Source organism: Sorex fumeus, unplaced genomic scaffold, assembly GCF_029834395.1.
Source record: "Sorex fumeus unplaced genomic scaffold, SorFum_2.1 ptg000098l, whole genome shotgun sequence".
NCBI lineage: Eukaryota > Metazoa > Chordata > Mammalia > Eulipotyphla > Soricidae > Sorex > Sorex fumeus.
In genome coordinates, this window is record NW_026606155.1 from 34,011,360 (window position 1) to 34,021,774 (window position 10,415).

Below are 10,415 nucleotides of genomic sequence, written 5' to 3' on the forward strand. Positions count from 1 at the left end.
TGGTGGGAAATGGGCACTGGTGGAGGGATGGGTATTTGATCATTGTATAATTGAAACCCAAGCACAAAAATCTATAAGTTTAAGACTGTACCTCATGGTGTCTCACTAATAAAAATTTTTAAAAAAAGAGCTATAATGGGGCTGGAGCGATAGCACAGCGGGTAGGGCGTTTGCCTTGCACACAGCCAACATGGCCGACCCAGGTTCGATTCCCAGCATCCCACATGGTCCCCCGAGCACCGCCAGGAGTAATTCCTGAGTGCATGAGCCAGGAGTAACCCCTGAGCATCTCTGGGTGTGACCCAAAAGGAAAAAAAAAAGACCTCTTAGGTTTTAAAAATCAGTAAAAGTAATCAGTAAAGGCCCTCCCATTGATCGTCGATTTGCTCGAGCGGGCCCAGTAACGTCTCCATTGGAGACTTTGTTGTTACTGTGTCTGGCATATGGAATACTCTCGGTAGCTTGCCGGGCTCTCCGAGAGGGGCGGAGGAATCGAACTCGGGTCGGCCATGTTGGCCGCTTGTAAGGCGAACGCCCTACCCGCTATTACATTGCAAGTAACAAAAGTCTTGATTATGTTTTTAGGATGTGTTTTAGAAAGCTATTTATCATAAGTCATCATATATTTAACCAGATGGGAATGAGTCAGATCAGACCCTGAAGTGCAGTGAGTTGTAAGATTTTGTGATGTCAGGGTATCTGCTCCTGAGCCCAGGGTTTAGGCTTAACAGTTGAGTCTTGCTCTTTTTGTTTGCTTGTTTGTTTGTTTGGGACTCATCCTGAAATGCTCAGGAATTACTCCTAGCTCTGCACTCAGAGACACTCCTGGTGTTGCTTGATGGACCATATGGGATGATGGGATTGAACCTGGGTGGGCAGAATGCAAGGCAATTGCCTTACCCACTATACTTAAGTTCCAGTCCAAGTCTTTCTCTTTCAAGTATTTAACATTTTTCAGATTCACTACTCTATGTAGTAAAGATTTAAAATGAAGAATTAAGGGATGGAGAGATAGTACATTGGGAAGGATTCTTGCCTTGCTTGCTGCTGACCTGGGTTTGATTCCCAATACTCCATATTGTCTCATGAATCTGTCAGGTGTGATGACCTCAGAGCCCTGAGCACAGTTGGGTTGTAGCCTCAACACAAACAAAATAAAGTAAAATGGAGAATAGAATTATTTGTGTTGAGAGATAGAAATGAGATTTAAGATCAAAGAATTGGTGGAGTTCCAGTTTTAAACATCTAAATATTTTTCTTAGGAAAAATTTGCAAAGAATTTTTTTCCCTATAAACTAGATTCTATTTTTTACAAAACGAAACCTTGTCTTTATAATATAAATGCACCTTGTTATTATTTCACTTCATTTCTTTTGTTTAATATTTAAGCTTTGCTTGATGCAGCTTATTTTCCAAAGAGGGCATATTGATGGCTGACAGACATATGATAAAATGTTCATTTTCACTAATCACCAGAAAATTACTAAGATCACAATGAAACACCACCTCACACCTGTTAAAAATGGTTTTCATCAAAAGCAGAAATAACAAGATGTACAGGAAGAGGAAAGGAGAAAAAGAAACTCTTGTACCCTGTTGAGGGGGAGGAAAATTGATGCAATCATTTTGTAAAATGCTATGGAATTTTTAAAGATATTATAGAAAGTGCTACAAAACAATCTAGTAACCCCACTTAGGAGTGTGTATCCAGAAGACATGAAACATTAACACCAAAAGTTATATCCGCTCCAATGTGTACTGCAAGATTATTTACAACAGCTAAAATTATGGAAGCAACAGAAGTGCCTATCAACAGATGATTGAATAAAGAAGATATGGCACATTCAAGTAATGTGATAGTGTTCAGGTACTTTTTTTTTTTTTGAAATTTTGCCATTTGCAACAAAATGCAAGGAGCTTGAGGGACTGAGCATGGCAAAATGAATCTGAATACATGATAAACTCTCAGTATCTATTGAAAACCAAAAATGGGAGCGAGGGAAAGAGAGACAGACAGACAGAGAGAGAGAGAAGGGAGAGAGAGAAAGGAGAGCGAGAGAGAGAGAGAGAGAGTGAGCGAGCGAGAGAGAGAGAAACAGAGACAGAGACAGAGAGACAGAGAAGGAATGCCTCACATCAAGGCAGTGGGGGGAGAGGTGGTAGGGAAACTGGGAAACTGGTGAAGGGATGAGTGTTGGAACATTTTATGACTAAAACCCAATCATAAATAAGACAGAGGAAAGGAAAGAAGGTGGGAAAAGTAAGTAGTATATCTATATTCACAAATGAATTACAGAGTTTAAGTAAGAATCCAATGTTTCTGGGATTCATGGCCTTATTTTCTACCACTGGCTAAAAGAGGAAATATTTATAATGTGATTATATGGGAAGGTAAATATTTATGACAGGAAAAAATACAGTTGATCCTTGAGCATCTGTATAAATCCACTTAATATGTTTATTTCCTTACATATAGATCCACTTTTATGTTTATAAACAGGCCAGCCAGGTAAAATTACAATATTGATAAACACAGGTCAGTAGGTAAAAGCATCTTCTGAAACAGTGACAGCAACAACAAAATGTTACTTTTAGGACCATCAGCTAGACACTTCAAGTTATTAAGAGCAGAAGCAGAAAAGCAAGGTGTGTGTCGATAATAAGTCTCTCTCTCTCTCTCCATGACTCATTCTCTTGAGGAGAAGATCTTCCTAGTGGACCTATCAGATTTCCCCTTATGTTCACCTGACCAAAGCTCATTCCACACCTATTCTATTTCAAAAGTGAAAGGGATTGTCGAGAACGGTTTTTATAAACCATGATTTATCCTGAGTTTAAATAAAATAAGAATTCTATTAACAAGAAGGATAGGGAAATTATTATTTCAATGCATTTCATCTATAGGAATTTAGTAAGAACACGAATGAGGAGTACCCATTGTATTCAGCAATTTAGAGCTTTTTGGTAAGAGATGTCATACTGGAGTACTGAATTAGGGATCTATACTAGGACAAAATTATGAGTTATAATATAAAAGAACACAGACTATTCTCCAAATAAATGTAGCAATGTTTATCAATACAGTTTTCAAAACATAGCTTGATGAATAGAAAATGGCAATACCATCTCAGCATTTAGAGAAACAGAAAAAAAGAATAGAGATATTGGACCACTGAAAGACAAATGTTGCATCAAGGATTTTTTTTTTGGCAAGGAAAATCATTGCCTCCAAGTTTCTCCAAATTTCAATTTCTCTTCATTGTTAGACTCAGCCACAGACTATAATTTTAGAAATTCGAGTCAGCAATGAGAGAGGTTGTTTTGAACTCTGAATAGAGTTGTATTATTCCACAGCTGTGTACAATTGAGGAAAAATGTGATTAAAACGTTTATACAAAACAAATTAAATTAGTTAGGAGGAGATCCAGTGTTGAATTCTTTCCAGGATTTTTAATAGAAATTATATATATATATATTTTAAACATAAGGATGAGGTGGAAGGAGGAGCAATATATCTAATTGAATAAGAATATAGATTTTTTTTATAGATTTTTTTTCCTAATGTAAAACGCTATTTTTTCTCTACTGTTTTTTCTCTACTTCTCAATCTATTCTTCTTTCAACTTCCACATCTGGGTGTGGATGGATGGTTTGTATGAGCTTGTATCAACTTCAAAATATCCTCTCTACCCATCAATGAATAAAGTGATCTATGATTTCCAGTTAATATTGATCAGTTCGAGAACAGATATAATCAATTAGTATTTTTGGATAATACATATCTTTATGTCTTGATTGAGATAAAACATCATATATAGTTTCAGGTGGCCAACATAATAATTTAGTATTTCTGTATGGGCTAGAGCGATAGCACAGCGGTAAGGAATGGCCGACTCGAGTTCAATTCCTCCGCCCCTCTCGGAGAGCCCGGCAAGCTACCGAGAGTATCTCGCCCGCACGGCAGAGCCTGGCAAGCTACCCATGATGTACTCGATATGCCAAACACAGTAACAACAAGCCTCATGATGGAGACGTTACTGGGCCCGCTCAAGCAAATCGATGAACAACGGGAGAACTGTGATATATTTCTGTATATTACAAAATAATTACCACAATAAGTCTAATTAACATATATTTGTTTGTTTTTATGGTCTTTGTTTTATTTTATTTGTTTTTTGGGGTCACACCTGGTGGTGCTCAGGGGTTATTCATGACTCTGTTCTCAGAAGTGACCCCTTGCAGTGCTTAAAAAACCATATGCTGTGTTAGGTCTCAAACCTGTTTAGGTTACCACCTGTACTATATCTCCTATAGACTTTACTTTTAGAACAATTCTATTTCACAACAGTACTGAGAAGATGCAAAGATATGCCATATTGGGATTATCATTATCTTAAAACATGCATAACCTGTTCCATTAACAACATCCCCCTACTCATAGAAGTATGCTTATTATAATCAAGGAACCCATATTAATTAAATTAACAAACCTACATCGATTATAATCAAAAGGACCAATATCAATGATAACTGATGAACTTAAATGAACACCCACTGACACATAATCAAATCACATAGTTTAGATTATCATTACTCTTGGTGTTGCATATTCTGGGATTTAGACAAACACATAATGACATATAACCATTATAATATCAAGCAAGGGCATTTTTGACCTATAAAATCCTTTACTTCTCAATCTATTCTACTTCCAACTTCCACATCTGCAAACGATAAATCTTTTTACTCTCTCCACAGTTTTGCTGTTTCTAGAATATTACAGAGGTGGCATCCCATAGATAATAAAGGTAAAGGCCCTCCCGTTGATCGTCGATTTGCTCGAGCGGGCCCAGTAACATCTCCATTGGAGACTTTGTGGTTACTGTGTCTGGCATATTGAATACTCTCGGTAGCTTGTCGGGTTCTCCATAGATAATATATAGACTTTTTGGATTGACTTCTTTAACTTATTAATATGTATAAAAAGTTTTTGTGTCTTTTAATGGTTTGGTTGCTTATTTCTTCTTAGTATGTACTGAGAGTATCTCGCCCGCATGGCAAAGCCTAGCAAGCTACCCGTGACATATTCAATATGCCAAACACAGTAACAACAAGTCTCACAATGGAGATGTTACTGGGCCCGCTGGAGCAAATCGATGAACAACGGGAGGACAGTGACAGTGACAGTGATGCATAACATTGTATTGTGTGTACCACAATTATTTATTCATCCACAGAAGGACATATATATATATATATATTTTTTTTTTCTTTTTGGTCACACCCAGTGATGCTCAGTGGTTACTCCTGATTCTACACTCAGGAATTACCCCTGGCGGTGCTCAGGGGACCGTATGGGATGCTGGGAGTTGAACACGGGTCGGCCGAATGCAAGGCAAACGCCCTACCTGCTGTGTTATCACTCCAGCCCCAGGACATATACTCCTAAGGTTTGCAATTGTGAGTAAAAAAGACACAAAACAAATATGACGATCCAATATTCTTGGTTAATAACTTGCTTTTGTTTTGATTTGGGCCACATCCTGTGCTGCTCAGGGATTATTCTGGCTCTGCACTCAGGGATCACTCTTGGTGGTTTCATATGAGGTGCCAGGCAAGTGTCCTACCTGCTGTACCATCTCAGTTTTGGTCACTAAAGTTTTAAGATTAAGAAAATATGAAACAGTGGGAGAAACTTACAGGTTGAAATAAAAATAAAAGAGAACAGATGATTTATTTTCCTGGTTATGAATAACTATCTCTAAACATTCATTTTAGTGGGTATCAAATATAGGCATGAAATATAGTTTATTTAGTGTGACTACTGACAAATAGCAGAATGAGCTGTTTTGAACAATTTGGAAAATGATTTACTCAAGAATTTAATAATTTTGAATTATGGTACATGAGGATTGAAGAAATCTAAGCACCTATTTGATTAATATATTAAAACAAAAATTTTATAATCTTTATCAGATATAACCCAAACGTGACATTTCAATTCAGCTTCTTCTCTGCGTTACTGGTAAGCTACCAAGAATATCCCACCCACAGAGCAGAGCCTGGCAAGCTATTTGTGGTGTATTCGATATGCTAAAACAAGTAAATTCATTCCCCTGACCCTGAAAGAGCCTACTTAATAAAGAAAAAAAAATCTAAGGAAATTTCAAACTCTAAAATATTGTCAATTTTTAGGTACTTCAAATAGTTTCATTTTAATTTTTCAGCTTAATTTTTAGGTGCTTCAAATAGTTTAAAACCTTGGGGGTATGGTGCCGCCAGCAGGTCAATCTGTACCTGTGAGGCGAGTGCATCAGCAGCCTGATGGCGCCTTCAGACTTCCAGATACTGCAAAATTGCTGCTATGCCTTTGGCCAGACCCCAAAAACTTGGGTCAAAGTTTAGCAAGAAAGTAAACGGCCAAAATTTAGGTATGTGGGAAACACACCCACAAACCACCTCCGGCTCAGCTATATAATTGGAGGCATGGCCTCTCTTATTCCTGATTGAACTGCTTAATGGCCATAATCCCAGACACTCAGAAACAAATCTCAAAACCCAGCGGCTTTTGGCAAAAATGAGTTTGGTCCCTGCAGTAGGTTACCAGTGCTGGGCCAACCCAGGTGGGAATAGGTTTCATGCCTTGGCCTGTTCCCCCTGGAGTCCCGGTGGCTGCCATCCTCCAGAGGCCACTGGACAGTCAGGTTTGGGCCTCACAAGATGGCGGTGAAGCCAGTCCTGTCCTCCCCACCCCAACAAGACCGCAAGTCATCACCCTCGTACAGCCTCTCTGGCTCCTGATCAAGCTGCTTAACGGCCATGATCCCAGAGACTCAGAAACAAATCTCAAAACCCAGGGGCTTTTGGCAGAAATGCGTCTGGACTCCCAGTAGGTTACTGTTGCCGAGCCACCCCAGGGTGGAAAAGGTGTTGTCACTCCGCCTGCTCCCTCTTGGCGGCTTGGTGGCCATCATCCTTCAGAGGCCATTGGACAGTCAGGCTTGGGCCCGCAGTGATGAGACATGTTGGGCCTCATGGGATGGGGGTGGAGCCGGTCCTGTCCTCCCTGTCCCAACAAGACCCCAAGTCATCGCCCATGAACGGCCTTTCTGGCTCCTGATCAAGCTGCTTAATGGCCATGATCCCAGAGACTCAGGAGCAAATCTCGGAACCCAGCAGGTTTTGGTAGAAATCCCTCCAGATTTAAGTGTTAAAATTTCAGAATCTCAAAATTGCGCAGCCACAACTGCAGCCACGTGACATCATATGTTATTCATAACAAGCAATAGAAAACAAATTGTCTACTGTTGCCTTTTCAGCAGATCTGAGTGTTGGGGTAAAATCTCAAATAATAATGGTGGGTCTGGTGTCAAAATATTGAATGTAATCAAAGTAGAGAGAGAGAGTAATGTGGAAATCATCTGCCTACAGGTAGGGGGAGGGTGGGGATGGGGGTATAGTGGGGTTGTTGGGGGTGGAAAATGGGCATTGGTGAAGGTACGGGTGTTTCATTGTATGACTGAGACTTGGACCCGAAAGCTTTATAACTGCTCTCATGGTGATTCAATAAATAAAATTATAAAAAATGAAAAAAAAAGTAAGGTGGAGTTCATGCACAATTCAATCAGCTAATCAGTGACTGAATAAATAGCAGTACTCCTACATAAAAAAATAGTTTCAAACCTTGTTGACCTTGAAGGTCTTGTTCTGGGCAATGATAAGCATTCAGCTTAGAAAAGCTTTATGCTTGCAGAATTGCTAAAGGAAAATTAAGCTGCTATTTACTTATCCAATGACTTGCCTCAAATTAATTTTTGAATTGAAAATTAAACCATACTTTATCTAATTATAATTATACTTTCTTGCAACCGATCGAATGAGACCAGTTGTAGTTACTGGTTTTGGCATATCGAATACACAGCAGATAGCTTGCCAGGCTCTTCCGTGCGGGCGGAATACTCTCGGTAGCTTGCCAGTCTTTCCGATCGGTTTGAGGCCCTTCATGTTCCCGGAGCGAACAGATGCCATTGGGCTACACTAGCATGCGACAGGGACAAATGGAGACGTTACTGGCGCCGGCTCGAGCAAATCGACGACTAACGGGAAGTTAAGTGATTAAGTGATTTCTTGCAACATTAGGGTTAACAACATTAATAATCATGTCAATTGAGATTCCTAGGGGGAAGTAACATATACCAAACTAGTATTATATAAGCAGAAAGTAATGGATAGATCCTGAACTCTCTAGAGAGATAGGTATCAGTTATGATGCTACACAGTTAAAACAATGTTGAAAATCATTCCACTAATGATTTATTATTCCAGTGAGCACACTCTGACATTGATGTTGAATAAAACATGGACAATGAAATTGCTACAATTCCCAGCATTGGATGCTGGGTCTTGTTATTTTCACTGATGAGTGTGAAAAATGGGTGTAGCTGCCATTTCTTCTACCAACCTCACAGAAAAAAAATTTATTTTGTTTTTTATTTCATTTTTCTAGTTTTTTAATTTTGCTTCTCTAGTTTTCAATGTAAAGTCTAGTTCAATGTAAAGAACAGTTGACTGCCAGAACTTTGGTCATGTGCCAATATTCTAGCAGCAAAGAATGTAGAAAATTATCTGGCATGCTCCTTTGCTATGGTGGGATACTAGTTCTTCCTCATAAAATGAGTGGCTCAGAAACTGTGCAGCCCAGTAAGGACAAACTCTGACTATAGGTACCCATTGCCTGCCATGTGAATTTAGACAAACTCCTGGAACTCTCGTGTAATCTATAAAATATGCTCTCCAAAAATGAGAGAATTAGATTAGAAGATGAATACAGATACTTTAAAACAAAACTGATTCTCAATATAGTCATTCTTAAATACATAGCTTCAAAAAAAAAGATCGAATGCAAAATTACACTTCATTTTATAATTATATATATATTTAAAAACCACTGTAATGACTGTTAGATATTTTTTCTTGGAAACGTTGAGAAATTGTGGTAGCGTAAAAGTCATATCCAGACTTTTATCTGACACACATGCATCATGAGAGGATTCCGGGAAGTGAGGCAGAGAAAAGGGCCTTGGCTGAGGGGATAGGGGAACAGCTCAGATGTCTTAGTATTCTTAAACCTCATGCCTGGGAACAGTTTCAGATCTGGGATAGTAATGTGAATGTACTGGCAAAGAGCCCTTCTTTGACTTAACTAAGTACAAATGATTCATTCCTAAATTTAACGAGAAAATGAGAAAGGAAGTGTGAGTCCGACATTGGTAGAAAAAAAAAATCTATGTACATGGTCTTCTACTTTTCAGTAATCAAGACCACCAGGTAAGCTATGAATCTAGCCTCTTGATTGCTAGGCAGAGAAAAAAAAGATGCTCTTAAAAATGGGTTTATATTCAGTTTAACACGAGACAAGTTTGAGGGGAGATAGCAGCAATCTAGTAGCTTTTCTACAGCGGCCAGAGCTGACCATGCACTCCTCTGGATCATGCACTTTGCCTCAACCTATCAGTTATTTGCAACATAATTTACTGGCAACAACTCACATTCTGAGAACATGTGTCAGTTACCCATATATTTTCTACACTGATTTAATTTCTATGCTTCTTAAGGCAGTGGATTCAAAACAGCAGTCTTGAAATTTGGGGGATAAAACTCTATGCACTCTTACTGTTTTAAAGAAAGTTTTCGAATGGAAAAGTCAGTAAATGTTTTCTTCTCAGATATGTAATGTTTTTAATTTTCATTATATTTTTGCTTTATTATGTTAATTACCTAACTCTAGTCCTCTAATTCTCTCTCTCTCTCTGTCCTGTGTTAAATTGAAAATAAACCCATTTTAACAGCGTTTTTCTCTGCCTTGCAATCAAAAAGAAGCTATAATTATATATAGATATCAGGTGGGGATATATATATACAATAAAAATATAAAATCATATGTATCCAATCAAAAAGAAGCTATAATTATATATGTATATATATCAGTTATATATATGGATATATATCCAACTGATATATATATGGATATATATCCAACTGATTACTATTTCATAAGATTATATATTTTTTGAATTTTTATTGTGTTAAACATATCATGTAAACCTGGCATTCCTAACTACTTTTTAGAGCATAGTTCCATTATGTAAAGCTTATATTGCTGTGAAACAGATATGAAAATTTGGTGTTTGAATTTTTTTGTTTGCTTTTGGGTCACACCTGTGACACTCAGGTATTACGCCTGGTGATGCTAGAAAACCACATGGGGTGCCAGGAATTGAACCCAGGTCAGTTGTGTGCAAGGCAAATGCCCTAACCACTGTACTACCTCACTGACCTCCAAATATGAAAATTATAGACTTAAAAATGAAAATTTCTCTTTCCCCTTCTCCCCAGTCCTTGTTAGATTACTTTTC